Source organism: Galeopterus variegatus, unplaced genomic scaffold (genome assembly GCF_000696425.1).
Source record: "Galeopterus variegatus unplaced genomic scaffold, G_variegatus-3.0.2 Scaffold4468, whole genome shotgun sequence".
NCBI lineage: Eukaryota > Metazoa > Chordata > Mammalia > Dermoptera > Cynocephalidae > Galeopterus > Galeopterus variegatus.
This window is the reverse complement of record NW_007730579.1, coordinates 1-17,147: the sequence shown is the minus strand read 5'-3', so window position 1 is coordinate 17,147 and position 17,147 is coordinate 1. Positions and strand designations below refer to the sequence as shown.

The 17,147-nt window shown below is 40.8% G+C and overlaps 1 long non-coding RNA gene across 1 annotated transcript; it reads left to right on the top strand.

Annotated features, from left to right (window-relative positions):
• The first annotated feature begins 422 nt into the window (after nt 1-422).
• Nucleotides 423-10,081, top strand: LOC103603135. Its single transcript, XR_551582.1, has 2 exons — nt 423-769; nt 9,687-10,081. It is a non-coding gene; the product is annotated as an uncharacterized LOC103603135 (long non-coding RNA).
• The last annotated feature ends 7,066 nt before the right edge of the window (nt 10,082-17,147 follow it).

The following is a 17,147-nucleotide window of genomic DNA, read 5'->3' as shown; positions in this document are numbered from 1 at the left end:
TTAAAGACGTGAAATCGACCTGAAACGCTACCAAATAGCCACAACCGAAAAAATCGCAAAGGTTTAAACTTCAGGTGAGAAGTCCTGAGAAATGGCAGACACCGACCTCCCGGTGCGGCTACCCAGGGGTGGAAATGAACTAGGAGCCCGCCTCGCGCCCACGCCGGTTCCCTCATGGGACCATCCCACTCCGCCCCGCCCCGCCGTCGCTCTCATAGGGCTATCCTGCCACGCCCCCCCACGCCTGCTTTCTCATAGGGTCGTCCTGCCACGCCCTCCACGCTCTGACGACAGAGCCTTACGTTACGCCGGCGCCATAGTACGCCACTCAGCCTCCCCCATAGGGTAGTGCGTTCGTTTACGTCAGCCCGTCGTCCGCGCGCGGGAGGTTGCCCGCGGCTGCCCCCTGGTGGTTCCCAGAACCCGAGAACTGGGCCCTCTTTTTGGCCGTCTACCGGATGCCCGGAGAGTCTGAACGATTCATTTGTAGATAAAAACAGAGGGACAAGAAGTTTGAAGACCGAAAAGCGGGGCAGCAACTCTCTTAGTGTTTTTGCCCCTCTCCTGACTTTCTGACGGCCGAAACCGACAGGAAGAGGGGGAGAGAGAAAGCTGGAAGAAAATTCCGGCTTCAATCTGCCAGCGTCTCTGCTTCCTTCTTGGGGAGCTGCCACTTCCCCTTGTCTCCAGTGGCCGAAGACTCCTTATAACTCCAAGGACAACGTGCTTGCACCACCTTTATTGTTCTCACGTTTGTTGAGCACTTTGTGTGAGTATTCAGTGTAAGTGTGTATATGTATGTGTGTGGATAATTACTATTTCCTAATCGAATAACTGTATATATTTTTAAATTCCACCATCAAGTGCTCGCAGGGCCGACATCCTTCAGGCGCCGTAGGCACAGTGCCTGTGACACACAGTACTTGTAGAGGCTCACGAAATTATTTTAATTTCTTCTAAAATTAGAAGAAAAAATGAACTTTCAGGTCGAAGAAAACGTTCTAAGATATATATTAATCTTTACATAATCTTAATGTTGTTACTATTGTTATAGAGGAAGGGGCCCACGAAGGCAAAAATGCCGAGGGCCCTAGAAAGAATGCAGCTATGGGTGCACGTAGCTGACAACCCTTAGACCCTTCAGAGTTATTATTTAACTTTTTAAGCAAACACCTAGACATATTCCTGAGTGCTTTGCAGATGTTAACTGATTTAATCCTAATAACGCGCCTGTGCACTGTCGTTATCCCAATTTTACCTACGAGTATACTAAGTGAAGCTTAAAATAATTTGCCCAATGTCATACACTTAATAAATGGAAGAGAGCATTCGGACCCAGGCAGGTTACACTAAAGATATTATCTTTTGGTATATTTAAGGAAATAATCTAAATAACAGGTAAAAACAAAATCTTGCTTTTCACAAAATCAGTGAGATTACGACTTCTGTCCCCGCCCTCCCACCCCCCAAGAGTGCTGCATAGGAACTCCTCTCCCCATTTTACACATAGCACACCCTCTTTACTACCCACGTCACCCATCTACAGGGATGCTTCTCTTACCTTATTTCTCCACCCCCAACACCGTCTATGTGGACAAAGACCTCATTCTTTGTATTGAAAGTACTCACCAACATGATGAGTCAGCCAGGTTCCTTCTGCCCACAGTGTGAGTTGAACTTAGGATCAGAAAAATATTTTAACATGTTCACACTCTCCCCCTTTATACACAAAGACACAGAAGTTGAGCCTCAAAGATTCAAAGCATCCAGTGAATAGTTATCTATAGGCAATTACAAAATATCAGAAAAGAGGCTCCCAGGAAACAGCAAAAATGCCTGACTCTGTTCTGCTTACCTTCTGTCTACACCTGGACCAATGCCACACTGTTTTAATTACTGTAGGTTTATATGTCTTCATATATACTAAGTCAAGGCCCACCACTCTCTCTCTTTCTTCTTTCTTTTCTTTTTGAGAATCTTGTTGACTATTTCTGTTCATTGATACGAATTTTATAGTGCTCTACCAAATATCCATCAGGGTTTGTTTGGCATAACATTGAATTTTAGGTTATTTTGAAATGTATGAACATTTTAGCATGTCGAGCTATCACAAGACATAAACATAGAACAGTATATACTGTACTTGTCTATTTAAGTGGATCTTGTTTTGTGTCCTTCAATGTTTCATAATTTTATTCATATAGATGTGGAATATTTATTATTGGATCTTGAATCCTTAAAATCTGTTGTACTGTTGTGAATGTCTGGCTTTTCTATCTCAATTTCAGATAGGTAATTGCTGAGGTATAGAAAGACCGTAAATTTTTATATGGTACCTTTAGACCTGCCAACTCTGTTGAGTTCTTATTAGATCTAATTGTTTACAGATTCTTGCAGACTTTTACAGTGACAATTATATTATTTTCAAATAATAAAAATAAGGGTTTTTTTTCTTGTTGAATCCTTACCCCTTGTACCTCCTGTCCTTGCTTCATGGTATTGGCCAGGTCCTGAGATGCCTTGTAGAATAGGAGTAATGCCACAGCACTCTGGTCTTGCTTCCAATGCTGTGGAAATCCTTCCAAAATTGCACCATAAGTGTTATGCTCACTCTATCTACTTCTTATGATGTTCTTTTCTCATTCTAGTCTGTTGAAATGTTTATGATGAAAGAGTATTATATACAATCAAATAGGCTTTCTCAGCATCCATGCAGATAACTACATAGTTTTTCTCTACTAATCTCTTACACTGACAGATTTATAATGCTAAACTTTTCTTCTATTCTTGGAATAAACCCTATATGCATACTATATATTTTTTTTTAATAATATGGTCTCTTGGTTTTCATTTTCTTGGGTTTCAAATAAGGCTTTTTAAAAAATGAATGTTGACAAGAGAAAAGAATATAATTTTCGTTTTCTTGTACCTTCCTGCCTGCCTGTCTTCCTTCCTCTCTTTCTTCCTTCCTTCCTTTTTCTTTTTTCTTTTGTATTGTTCTTCTTCAGCTTGGATAATAAGGTTATACAATTTCAAAAGAAAAAATGAGTAAGAGAGCTATTTTTATTCTTATTATTGAAACATTATGTAAAACAGGGATTATCAATTCCTTAAAATTCACTAAGACTTGTAAAATCCACCTATGTTTGGCATCATTTGTGTTGAAAGGCATTGGAGAGGTTTTTTTTAAAACTGCCTATCCTATTTCCTTAATCATAATTTGTTCATTCCACTTGTCTATTAATTTTGGCGGGGGAGAAAGGAATCATTCTTTTCCGCTAAATTCAATTTTTTGTAAAAATTATCCACAGCATTCTTTTATAGTTCTTTATGTCTTTCTTTTGGTAGTTACTTTCTCTTCTGTATTCCCATATACTCTTCCCTCCCCTGCCCCAACACACACACACACACACACACACACACACACACACACACACACACACACACACACACACTCTCTCTCTGTCTCTCTGTCTCTGTCTCTCTCTCTCTCTCTCTCTCTCTCTCTCTCCTTTTTTTCCCAAAGAACAGCTTTTGATTTATGGATCATCTCCAGTTTTTCTATTTAATTGATTTTTATTCTTTTAAAATTTCTCTTTCGGGCCGGCCCGGTGGCGCACTGCTACAGTGCGCCGCTTGGGAGTGCGGCGGCGCTCCCGCCGAGGGTTCGTATCCCACATACAGACTGGCCGCTCACTGGCTGAGTGAGGTGCGGGGGCAACACCAAGGGTTGCGATCCCATTGCCGGTCCCGGTCCGGTACGGGCGCGACACTGAGGGTTGTGATCTGTTGCCAGTCACGAAAAAAGACAAAAAGGAAAAAAAGAAAAATTTCTCTACTTAATTTCGATTTATTCTTTTGTTCTTTTTTAGCTTCTTTTGTTGAAATCCAAGTTTATATATTTTCAGTATTTCTTGTTTCTTAATATATGTATTTAATATTATATATTTTCCTTTTAGTACCACTTCAGGTACATTCTACAATTTTCACATATGTTATTTTCATTCATGTTTATTTCAGAATATTACATAATTTCTCTTATGATTTCCTGTCTAATCCATAGTGTTTAGGAGCATAATCTTTAGTTTCTAAGCATATGGGGAGACTGCTTTATTTTTACTTTAAAAAAAAAAAAAAAAAGCTTTCTAGTGCTCTTTAATTAGATTTTGATAAAAGAGTCCTATGTGTATAAAATTGATTCTTTGGTATCTATTGTGACTTTTTTAAAAGTTGGTGTTGAATTTTTGAAACTGCTCAATGTGCGCTTTGAAAAAAGTTGGATTTTCTCCATGTGTTAAATGCAGGAATCATAGATAAAGTTTGTTCATTGTGTTATATAAATCTTCTATAACCATAAGTGATTTTTTTTTTTTTTGTCTTTTTCTGTGTCCGGCAACGGATCGCAACCCTCAGTGTTGCCCCCGTACAGGACCGGGGACCGGCAACGGGATCGCAACCCTCGGTGCTGCTCCCGCACCTCGCTCAGCCAGTGAGTGGGAACCGGTCTGTATGTGGGATCCGAACCCTCGGTGGGAGCGCCGCCGCGCTTCCCAAGTGGCGCACTACAGCAGTGCGCCACCGGGCCGGCCCTCATAAGTGATTTTTTTTTGCTTGTGAAATGAGTTTCTAAGGGTAGTATATTGAAAGGTTACCCTAGAGTTGTAAATTTGAAATTCTTTTAATTCTGCCAGTTATTGCCCTACATAGTTAGTGGTTCTGTAGTCAGGTGTATACAAGGTCTTTTTTTATTGTTTGTTTGCTTGCTTTGGTGGCTGACTGGTAGGAGAACATACAAGGTCTTGAATGTTATATCTTAGTGCATTTTTATTTCATCATTATGAGGTATAGCTCTTTTTCATTTCTAGAACTTCTGTTTTGTTCTTTTTCAAATGTGCCTGGTTTTGATTGCCCTTGTTGATTGTTTTATTATTCCATTTTTTATTTCTTTAAACTTTTGGCAAACAGTTATGCTATAGTTTCTGTTTGATATCTTCAATATCTGAAATTCTTTGGGGGGTAGTGAGTGGTACATTGAAGACTTGGAAGCCTGACTCTCCATATTGTCTTATTTTTCTCTTTGATTTGGTGACATTTATTATAATCATATATTTGGACATCTCAAGTTCCTGATAGAGTGTCTGGCACATAATAGGTGCTCAATAAATAATTGCTTAATAAATAAACCATCTGTGTAGCTCTACTTGGGTTCCAAATGCTTTCCTCCGGAAGGGGTTTATGTTTGTCTTCCTAAGGCACTAGGGGGAGCCATGACCCTACGTCACTTTCATTTCAGGCTGCTTTCATTGAAAAACTCAGACTCTATATTAATGCCTTGGGTAAAAACCTTGGGGCAGATTTCCTCTGCCTTCCTCCTCAGAGCCCTGTAGAGACGAACAAGTTTTATTCCTAGAAAACTTTGCTAGATTTTTTTTCTTTTCTTTTCTTTTTTCTTCTATAGGCTACCCTTTTCAAAGTTACCTTAGATGTCTTTAGTTTTGTTTAAGAATCTAAAAGTCTCTTCCTAAGGGGTGGACATTAATTCCCAAAGCTCATAATCTTGATAGTGATACTTGCATCAGAGAACCCAAGCTGGTATGTTTATCACCCTAGTTTCAGCTCCCAGGTTTTTATTGTTCTGGGGGATTTCAGGGAATTGTCCTTGTTTTTTTTTTTTTTATTAGCTGGGCAACTGTGTGCTAGTGTGTTGTAGTTTCTTTAGTCCTTAGTTGTTTTGCTTCAGGAGGGCTTTCCAGAATATCTCAATTTCCACGTTGAACTAAAAGTCCTTACAGTGTCCTCTGTCTCTAATATTTTTAGCTTCAAATTCTATTTTGTTTGTTATTAATATTGCCATACTTGCACTCTCTTGGTAAACATTCCCCAGGCATATTTTCTCCCATCTTTATTTTTTATATTGTTTTTTAAATCCATGCATGATTTGTTTTCATACTCAAGAGGTGTACTCTCTAAGGCACATTTTATTACTTTTTATTTTATTTTATTTTTTGCTTTAATCAAAAAAAGTAAACATCATAAAAAGATAAAATATAATACTCATTCCAGAACTGACATATGCTTTTCTAAGAAAGGCAAAAGAAAACTTACAAAACTTCCCTGAGACCACAATCATATAACAAAATACTTTAGACTACATTACGTTTTAGTTAATATCCACCATTATTTTGAAGTTCCATTTAATGTAAGCCTGCAAAAAAAAAAAAAAAAAATCACTGATCTTGGATCTGGAAAGAATTTTTATGGGGGGAAAGTCTATTAGAGGAATCTGCTTATTTATAAGCATACTAGTCAATTTTGTTTTTAAACTAATAGTCCTGTGGTCCACGTAACACCCTTTAGCTAATCATCGAATGATCACTGCTTCAGAAGAATAGCAATTAGGTTTCAGTAGTTCTGCCAGGACAGGCAATTTTATGGTATCTAACATATATTGCTATAATTAATTTATTTCAGTAATTTCAGATTACATTAAAATAAAACCAAATGTGTTTAATATTTTATAGGTTTAGGGGCCGGCCCATGGCTCCCTTGGGAGAGTGTGGTGCTGATAACACCAAGGCCAAGGGTTCGGATCCCATATAGGGATGGCCGGTTTGCTCACTGGATGAGCTTGGTGCTGACAACACCAAGTCAAGGGTTAAGATCCCCTTACCGGTCATCTTTTACAAAAAAAAAAAAAAAAAAGAAAGCATGTTGCATTTGGAATTTTTAGCTCCTTCTTTTAGGAAGAAAAGGGGAGGTTGGAACACCCTTCTTGTATCTGCTGTTTTTTATTTATTTTTAAACCCCTTTAGCTCAAAATAATCCTTATGCCAAAATGGCATATTTTGGACTGGAATATTCTGCCATCCGTCACATATTTATGAGAAGGTGCTATGTGCCAGGCACTACCAAGAACAAGGGTTTGGGTCCCCTTACTGGCTAGTTGCCAAATAAAAAAAAAGAAAAGGTGAATCCTACCATGAACTTTTTGAGGTACCCTCATACATATAAAAGGTTATTGGTGGTAGGAAAAGGCCATTTTAAAATGTTTATCAATACAAATAAGGGTGTAGATGTCTTATCTACATTAATGTTTAGAAACATATTTATTTATTTTACTAATTTCTTTGCCGTCCCTTCGTCCCTTCTTCTTGCCTTTAATACTGTTCTGTGGATTCAGTTTTCTTCTTGTTGAAATGGCCTTTTTTTTTTTTTGGATGAGAATTTGTGAGATGAAAAATCTCTGGATAATTTATATATTTATGTATTTGAAAGCGCCTTTATCTCTTTCTTGCTTTTTTTTTTTTTAGCTTGTTTGTTTTGTTGTTGTTGTTGTCGTCTGCTGACCATTAATCTTCCTTGCTTTTGAATGCTGATTTTGCTGTCGTAAAACTCAGAGTTGAAAGTATTTTCTCTCAGCATTCAAGATACTATTAAAGTTACTATTGCCATTTTAATTGACTTTCCACTGTATACTATCTTTGTTTTCTCTCTGGTAGCTTTTAAGATTTGCTTTATTTTTAAAAATGTATATATTAAGGCCGGCCCGTGGCTCACTTGGGAGAGTGTGGTGCTAACAACATCAAGGCCATGGGTTTGGATCTCTCTATAGGGATGGCCAGTTAGCTCACTTGGGAGAGCGTGGTGCTGACAACACCAAGTCAAAGGTTAAGATCCCTTTATTGGTCATCTCTAAAAAAATTAGAAATAAAAATAAAAAATGTATATATCATGCAATTCCATTTCAATATCTAGGTGTGAATTTTTTTTGTTTATTTATTAGGTCTAATAATTTCAATTCTAGAAAAAGTTCAGCTGTCAAAAATGATAAATGGACCACACTCTGTTGAGATTATATTATCCAGACTAGTTGAGAACAAGTCTCAGAACTGACTCACAATCTCTGAGCTACCTTTTTATCCCACCTTCACTGCCACTACCTTACCCGCCCTGCTGGAGCATCTTTATTTGCCCCTCAGATTCATCCTCTGCCTTTTGCAACCTGCTCTGTGTCCTAGAAGGCTGACCTCTGCATTATATCAGCCAAGTTTCTTTACCCTCTGGCTTCTTGTTGGCTGATGGGAGGCATCAGCAGGAAATCTGGGGGTGGAAGGAAAATGAGAACAAATTATTTATTTTGCCTGGCTCCTTCCCTACAAAAAGTAGGCAGTGGCTGCATTTCTCTAATGAAAGCCACAGCTCCCATTGGACAGCTCTCTCCTATACTTACTGCTCTCTTTGGAGTTTGCCCTTCTCTTGCCTCTTCTAAATATGGGGGAATAATGGCTATTGCTAGGCCCAGCGTCCTTCACTGTTTTTTCCCATAACCCTGCTCACAACTTTGAAAATAGTTTCTTTATTAAACTTTCTTAAATCATCCCTTGGCTGACACAGAGGTCTCTCTTCAAGAAAGAACTCACTGCCCGACTGTGAGGAGTGTGGTTATCCAAAATCCTCCAGTGGTGAGCTTCATCAGGGTCCACCTATGCTTTCAACCTAGCCATCACTTTCTTAAAGCATCTCCCAGCCAGTGACTGAGCAGGCTAGTGGTCAAGAGCCTGGTCATTTCCCACACATTTGGAACTCATCTAATAAGCAGTCTTTGTCACACAGCTTACCGTTGGGTAGGCAGAGATTTTATCAGATCTGCCTTAACCACACTTGAGTCCTCTGTTTTCCTTTCATTTTTATTTATTTTTTTAAGATGACTGGTAAGGGGATCTTAACCCTTGACTTGGTGTTGTCAGCACCATCCCTATATAGGGATCCGAACCTGTGGCCTTGGTGTTACCAGCACCACACTCTCCCAAGCGAGCTATGGGCCAGTCCTCTCTGTTTTCCTTTCATAAGTGTCACTTCCCATTGACTCCAGTGTACTCTTGTCTAAGTGTCTGCCTTCTGAAGATCCCTGTTTTGACCCCCATGTTTTGCCTGCTGGAACCCTGACTAATACCAATTATTTTGCATTTTATATGTGTTATATATATTGAATAATTAATATATAATATGCATATCACATGATATTATGAATATTATATATTTATAAACATTACATATTTATATACATTATATATTTGTATATTATTATATAATTTTGTTGTTCTTTTTATTTAAAAATCCCTTTGATTTCCTTACTAGATGGAAATCAGATGTTTGCTATGAAAGGCGAGTCACTTTAAGTTACCCTTAATACTTGTTTAAAAACTCACGAAACTTCTCTTTTATGTCAGCACCTTCCCTAAACACTTCTGGGTCCATGTGTGATCATCTGTGTCTGAAGAGAAAAGCTAAGGCAGAAAAGAAAATAGGTGATAAGTCCTTGAGATGGGAAGCTGCCAGTGAACATGGAATTGTCCACCTCAGCTGTGGCTGAAATCAGAGACTGAGGGGATATTTCATTGAGCACACAATCATCTGCTACAGAAAGCATTCAGCTAATAAGAGATTTCAGGGAGGTAGATAGCAATATCATGAGAAAGCCTTACCTGAAAATGTTGGAGTGAGCAGGACTGAAGCGACGATGGTATCTGCATGGGCTTTAGAAAAGAAAAAGAAAAAAAGGACACCATTTTTTTCTTAGCATGCATTTCTCTGAGTTCCCTCTTTTTCAATGGTTATTTGATATTTTGAACTTTGGTTATGGGGCAAGATGACATTATTTACATAAATGTAAAGCTGTTTTTCAGTCAGCGTGGAGCTACAGAGTTGCCATGAGACATGAACTATCTAGACCCTGACAAACCAAGGAAGACATCAATAAAGCTATGCTGATTCCACCCTGAAACAAACAAGAATCCTTCAAGACCTTAAGATAACATCAAGGAGGAGAATAGAAGACAGATGAAACCTCTGTGAGATTTTGCACCTGGATCCTTATACATCACCCTCCCTCCTGCTTTTTATTTCCCACATTCCATTTCCTCAATCCCCTCTTTAAAACCCCCTCAGTAAGTCTGAGTCTTTGAGATGGTTTTAGTTTGGCCATCTCCTTCACGATTACCAGGGAAATGGGTTAGCCTAACATCTCCTTCAGGTTAGCAGTTTACCTGTCCTGAATAAAGCTGACTACCTTTCACCAACATTGGACTTTTGGGTCATTTGTTTTTGTCTGGGGCAGGCAGCCAGATTTGAGGTCAGTAACAAGATTTTGGTAAGCCTCAGCCAGGAGCTGAATACCCTAGGGTAGCAGATTTTGCTAAGCCAACCCAGGGTTTTTGTCTGGGGCAGCTGGACTCAGGTTTAGTAACAAAAAGATCACAGGCAAATTATATATTTCATGTGTGTGACCCAAGTAGCACCTGCAGTGACAAAGTGAGAATCCATCATGTAATCACCTCACAATAGCCATACAAAGTGACATGAGGTGACTTAAGGTTTATTCTGCTGGGGAAAAGCTAACCAGAGAGAAAAACACTTATAGGCCCCATACTATAGCTGATGATTATGCTAAGAATTTTCTCTATGGTTGTTCTAATTATACAGATGTTAAATTTTTTCACAAAAAAGGGGTTCCTGGGCTGGCCTGTGGCTCACTCGGTAGAGTGCGGTGCTGATAACACCAAGGCCACGGGTTCGGATCCCATATAGGGATGGCCGGTTCGCTCACTGGCTGAGTGTGGTGCTGACAACACCAAGCCGAGGGTTAAGATCCCCTTACCGGTCATCTTTTTAAAAAAAAAAAAAAAAAAAAAAGGGGGGGGGTCCTGCACTCCTTAATTACCACCGAAAAGCACCTGTAGTTCACCAAAAAATATGACCATATTTATAAAAGTTGTCTAAAGAAAATGAAGATATCAGAATTTGAAAAGTTGTGTTATCCTAAATCCAATTCTTATGTTTTTATTTGCCCAGGAAGAATCTAGAGGTAAGTTTTAAATCCTGTAGGTGAGTTTTAATTCCTAACCATTCTCTGAAAATACAGCCTTTCTCCTTTGTACTTCCAATTCCTGAGGCCTCAGCTCCAATACTAGAGTTTGATAAAACACATGCAGTGACTGTGCACCATCTTCTGGTTCGTGCCCACTGAATCCATCCTCGGAAAAACTGACTAGTCAGAGTTGTTCTCCTGTGCTTTTCCCACTTTACTCAAATCATCCTTTTACCACACGTGCTTCAGTTGTGGGGAGTGAAGCTGCAAGGTGGGGAACTTTTACAGATAAAGGAAACTAATGAATGGGCTTAAGTAGCAAGTCACATGATCGAGAAAGATCATTTTGACTTAGGAAGGAGGATAGATTCTGGTCGAGTCTGATGGTGAGAAGGAGACCATTTGGGAATCTACTGCATTTGCCTATCTAGACTGAATGAGGACAGGAAGTAAGAAAGTGGTGGGAATTGATAGGAAAGAGGGAAGAGACAGATATTATAGGGAAAATCAACAAATATTGAGTATTTGCTGTGTGCCTCCTACTGAGCCAAGTATTATCTCACATACTTCTTACAACACCACATTTTACTGAGGATTAAGCTGAGCATTAATCACAAATTAGAAGATAATTAACAATCTTAGTAACAACTGGTTTAGTTGAATGTTGGGGACAGAAATAGTATATTGAAGAGTATAGACAAGAAAATGTTGAGAAAGGTGTATAGACTTCCACCAAAATGAGACTTGGCTGCATGGCATGGAAGGGGGAAATAAAGAGAGGGTGCAGATTTGAAGGGAAACATTGTTTTAATAATATGTCGAGGACTAGAACATGTTTATAGCCTGAAACAGGGAAGTCATTGAAGAGAAGAAAAAAGTTAAGATTCTGGAGAAATGGAGGGATAAATGGTAGGACCAGTTTCTAGAGTTACTAAGAGAAGAGGAGGCAGAGGAAATAGCTTTGATCAAGAGAAGTAGAACTTTTCCATTAATTTATTCTACAAAAAAAAAAAAATAGCATTTGCACTATTCTAGTCATGGGTGTTAGGGCAATGTACAAAACCAAACTAAGTCCTTGCCCACAAGGAACATTCTAGTGAAAACAAACAGGAAAAAAATACAGAAATAAAATACATAGATGAAAGGGTCTGATTCATGATATGGTGAACAATAAGAAAAGTAAGAAGGATATTACATGTGTTGTGACAGGGTGGGTGGGGAGTGCATACTATATTTCATATGGTGACCAAGAAAGGCTGTGTACACATGATGACCCTAGTAAGGTGAAATATGATCAGCCCCCTAAGGAAGGTCACGGTGCAAGTCTATACGGATGTCTGCTGGGAGAATATCCCAGCACAGGGAACAAGAGCAAAGGCTTCTTTATTATTATTTATTATTATTATTTATTATTTATTAGGTGCCTGGCATTTTAAAATAGCAAGAAGGCCAGTGGTCAGAGAGGTAATGGGAACCCGGATCATATAGGGCTTTTCAGGTCACTGTAAAACTTTGGTTTTGGTTTTATGAGAGATAGGAAGCCATTGCAAGGTTTTGAGCATAGTGATGACATGTATGGCTTGAGTTTATAACACTTCACTCCAGCTTAATCTGGCAGTTGGCCCATAGGTGGGTAAGAAAAGCAGTCAGTGAGGAGACTTCTGTGGAAATCCAGGTGAGTAAGAACAGTTGGTTAAATCAGGATGGTAATGATGGTGGGAGAATCGGTCATATTTAGGATACATTTTGATGGTAGAGTTATTTGGGTTTGTCAGTTTGTTGTTGAGCTGGATGTGGGGTGTAAGAGAAAGCGAGGAGTCAGGGATGGTTTCAGGTTTTCAAGGTGGTCTGAGCACCTGGCAGAAGAGTGGCCTTTCACTCAGACTGGGAGGACTATGGGCAGGTTGTTTGGGCAGGTCAGTTTTAAGCAATAATACAGGAGATTATTATTAGATGTCTGTTTTAGTCCATTTTGTGTTGCTATAATAGAATACCTGAAACTGGGTAATTTATAAGGAAAAGAGGCTTATTTGGCTTATGATTCTGGGACAGCTGCATCTGGCATGGGCCTCAGGCTGCCTCTACTCATGACGGAAAGTGGCAGGCAGCCAGTAGGTACAAACAGATCACATGGCGACAGGAAGCAAGAGAGAGAGAGAAGGTGCCAGGGTCTTTTTTAAGCAACGAGCTCTCACGGGAACTAATAGAGCGAGAACTCATTCATTAATCCCCTCCCCCAGGGAGAGCATGAATCCATTCATGAGGGATCCTCCCCCATGACTCAATCAGTTTCCAACACTGCCACACTGGAGATCAAATTTCCACGTGAGTTTTGGAGAGGACAACACATCCAAACTTCATCAGATGTCCTAATGGAGGTAATGAGTAACAACTGGATATATAAATCTGGAATTCAGATAAGAGGTCTCAGCTACAGATATAAATTTCGGTTTTTTTTGGTTGTTGTTGTTGTTTGTTTTTTAAACATGACTGGTAAGGGGATCTTAACCCTTGATTTGGTGGTGTCAGCAGCATGCTCACCCAGTGAGCAAACCAGCCATCCCTATGTGGGATCCGAACCCATGACCTTGGTGTTATCAGCACCGCACTCTCCCAAGTGAGCCACAGGCCAACCCCTACAGATATAAATTTGTAAGTCAGCACCATATATACAAAATTTAAATTCATGAAACAGGAAAAGATCTTCTAGGGAAAGAGGTCCAAACATTGAGCCTGTGGGCAATCCAGTCTGGAGGACATCCTTTGAAAGATTCATTTAAATTTGTATGAGGGGAATTGGGGAAATAGCATGTAGTGAGTGCACAGATTTCTCTGTGAAGTATGGGACAATCGTATCTTTCATTTTTTTTTTTTTTTTAAAAAGATGACCGGTAAGGGGATCTCAACCCTTGGCTTGGTGTTGTCAGCACCACGCTCAGCCAGTGAGCAAACCGGCCATCCCTATATAGGGTCCGAACCCTTGGCCTTGGTGTTATCAGCACCGCACTCTACCGAGTGAGCCACGGGCTGGCCCAATCGTATCTTTCATAAAAGAGCATGTGGGGATGGAGTGAGGGCCCCAAGAAAGACTGCAACAGTGGACTGTGAGAAAATGGGGTAAAAAGGACAGACAAAAGGAAGGCACTGGGGACCCTCTTCTCCTGGCACTGAAGAAATTTTAAAAAGTAACCTTCACTAAGGTCTTGAAGATTTCAAGTATCAATCCTGCAGAGACTGATTTGCCCTTTTAAAGAGGCAGGTTGAGAAGGACTGGAAAAAGCAAATAAACACAAGCCTTCTCTTTGACTGTCTTAGATGTAAAACGCAAGGATTTTCTGTAAGAAAAGTTCACAATCTCAGGTTCTATACGGGTTCACAGTCCCAATTTCCTCCACAACTAAGCTCTGGAGACTTTTCAAATAAAATAGCTCAACAGCTGGAAAAATAACTACCTCTGGGAGTCAGGAAATGAAAAATGGTTCTCTCCATCCAGATATTTTCATGTCAGTATTTATGATGGTTAACAAGAATTTTTCAAAACTTGGAAAGAAGCTGAGGAGGGAGAGTGACCTGTCATTTTTGTATGCCAGACCTCAACCTCCAGCTCTAGATCTGTTGACGTGTCTTCACCCTGGGCAGCTCCATGTGAATGTTACCCTGATTGGACTTGAAATTCTTTACATCATGGGGCCGGCCCGGTGGCGCACTGTAGCAGTGCGCCGTTTGGGAGTGCGGCGGCGCTCCCGCCGAGGGCACGGATCCCACATACAGACCGGTTCCCGCTCACTGGCTGAGCGAGGTGTGGACGCAGCGCTGAGGTTTGCGATCCCGTTGCTGGTCCCGGTCCGGTACGGGCGCGACACTGAGGGTTGCGATCCGTTGCCGGACACGAAAAAAGACAAAAAAAGGAAAAAAAAAAAAAAAAAAAAGAAATTCTTTACATCAGAGCATAACATAATGCACCTGTTTTTCCCTCAACTGCCTCAAGAGAGCCATCCCTCCTTCCTCTTATATCCCACATACCCAGTAAGTCATTAAGTGCCCTCTAGGTCAGCCCTGTTCATGAGCTACATAATGAGAGCCACATATGCAATTTTAGGTTTTCTGGTGGCCACATTTTAAAAACACAAAAAGAAACAGGTGATTAAATTTAGCAATTTATTTTATTTAACCCAATATAGCTAAAATGCTACCATTTCTATATGCTATCAATATAAAAAATTATTCATGGATGGAACACTTTACATCTTTATTTTACAGTACATCTTTGAAATCTGGTGTGCAGTTTGGACTTGCAATCCATCTCAGTTTCACTGCTAAATTTTATAAAATTTACAGTCAATTCACATTATCCAAGTTGTACTACTTAATGAAAGAAAGTGAGCAGAGATGCCGGGTACCATTCAAGCTTTATTGAAATCTGCTGGGCTGTGCTCAGAGTGGCACAGGGCCCAGGGCTGCCCTGAAAATGGTGGACAGCACCGGGTGTGGGGGATGGTAGAGCTTATATAGTGGGCCAAGGGCTGGCTGATACCATCAAGGAGGGTCATTATGCTAATATGGATCGGGGTGGAGAACTGCGTCTTTGCGGAAGCAAAAGGGGTTTCTGTTTAAGTCAGGAGGCTTCTCCTAAAGAGAAGGGGGACGGGAGGGGAAGTGGTGGGCGGTGCCATTCTGTACTTGGGCTTGTCAAAAGTGGCACTGGTTATGTTGCAGATCTATTATTCCTGTGTTTTAAGGATAGGAAAAAGGGGGAAAGGGCGGAGGTCTAATTCTTCTGATGCTACTTACTGCTGGAGATGGGCAAAGATATGGAAAAAATAAAAGATTTAGGTGGTGGTGTACTGGTTTCATGTGGGGAGGCTGTATTCCTCTGGGAAAGGGTCGCTGATTCTTAGGGGCTGATATCCTCCTTGCAGGGACAATTTGGCGACCTTTTGATTGCTGAAAGCCTGCATACATTCCTGCAAGAAATTAGGGAAACACCAAAAGAGACAGGGACCAAAAAGTAGGATGAGGCAGAGTTAGGGGTCCTAGAAGGGGCATAAGCCAGGGTATCCCAGGGTTCGGTGAAATGGCTTATGTTGTTTTGGATCCCTGGACTCATTTATATAATAACAGCGTTCCTCCCCCAAGAAGAGGCAGGTGCCTTCCTTCTCTGCTGTAAGGAAGTAAAAGGCCCCACGGTTCTGTAAAGCAACTGTCACGAGTGAGGTGACCTGTCGCTGCAGGGAGGGAGATGCTTAGTTAATCTGAGAATTTTTGATAGAATTGAGAGGCAGTAGCAGGGCCCACCATGCCAGTCGCAGTTGCAGGAAGGATCCCTGCCCCAATTAAAAAGGCACAATTAGTGCCCCATGGGAGCAGAGGTCACTTCCTGAAGGGGAGGGGCAAAGTTAGTCCCAGTCCCTTCTCCATCTCTCCCTCTGTCTGGAGGGTGATGTCAGGGATGAGCCAAAAGAATATGCAAGAAATCGCATTAGGGGTGCAGGCAACAGGATAACATAGTCTTACAAAGGAAATATATTCCAGTTTAAGGGCATGGATGAGGAGGGGTAAGTGAGTGGTAGCGTTTGGTGTTAGTGAGGCAGTGTGTGGGCAGGCCCCGCATAATGCTGACAGTCCCCACTGAGGTGAGATTAAAGGAAAGTGAAGAGACGTTTGTGGAAAAGTTATGGGCTGCATTGACAGGGAGGGGGTGACCACAAAAAGTTTCTCGCGAACTGGGAGACAGGTGAGTCGCTCGGGGACCAGTCTGATTCGCTGAGGACTGCATCGTCCCTACAGACCTGGAAACTCCATGTTCCAGGTAAGGGGGAGCATTGAGATAGGAGGAAAAACATGGGAAGAATGCAAAGCGTTAGGGAGCCCAAAGAATTTAAAGGGCACATTTGCCACAATGAAATTGCTAAGAAGCATCTTACTGATAGGAGGTAAAGAAGTGCCAGGAGAAATCTTCCCATAACGTTACACTCTTTTGGGGCTGCTGCCAATACTGTAACAAGTACTAGAACAGATAGTATAATAGTAGCTCTTGTGCAAGGGACGTGAAGCAGGCCTGCAAGAGTGAGAGGATAATCGCTGGGGGAAAGATCATCCTTCTGGGATCGGGGGATGCCATGAGCCATCCTGCTGTAGGGAACGGCATGGGAGCTTGAGTGATACCCCTTGTTCTGCAGGCTACAAGGGGGTCCTGTGTGTGGCACGGCTCCTTGGAATTTCTTGTTTGTTCACCTTTGGTTGCTTGACGAGGCTTCCCAGAATTAAACAGCCTAACCTT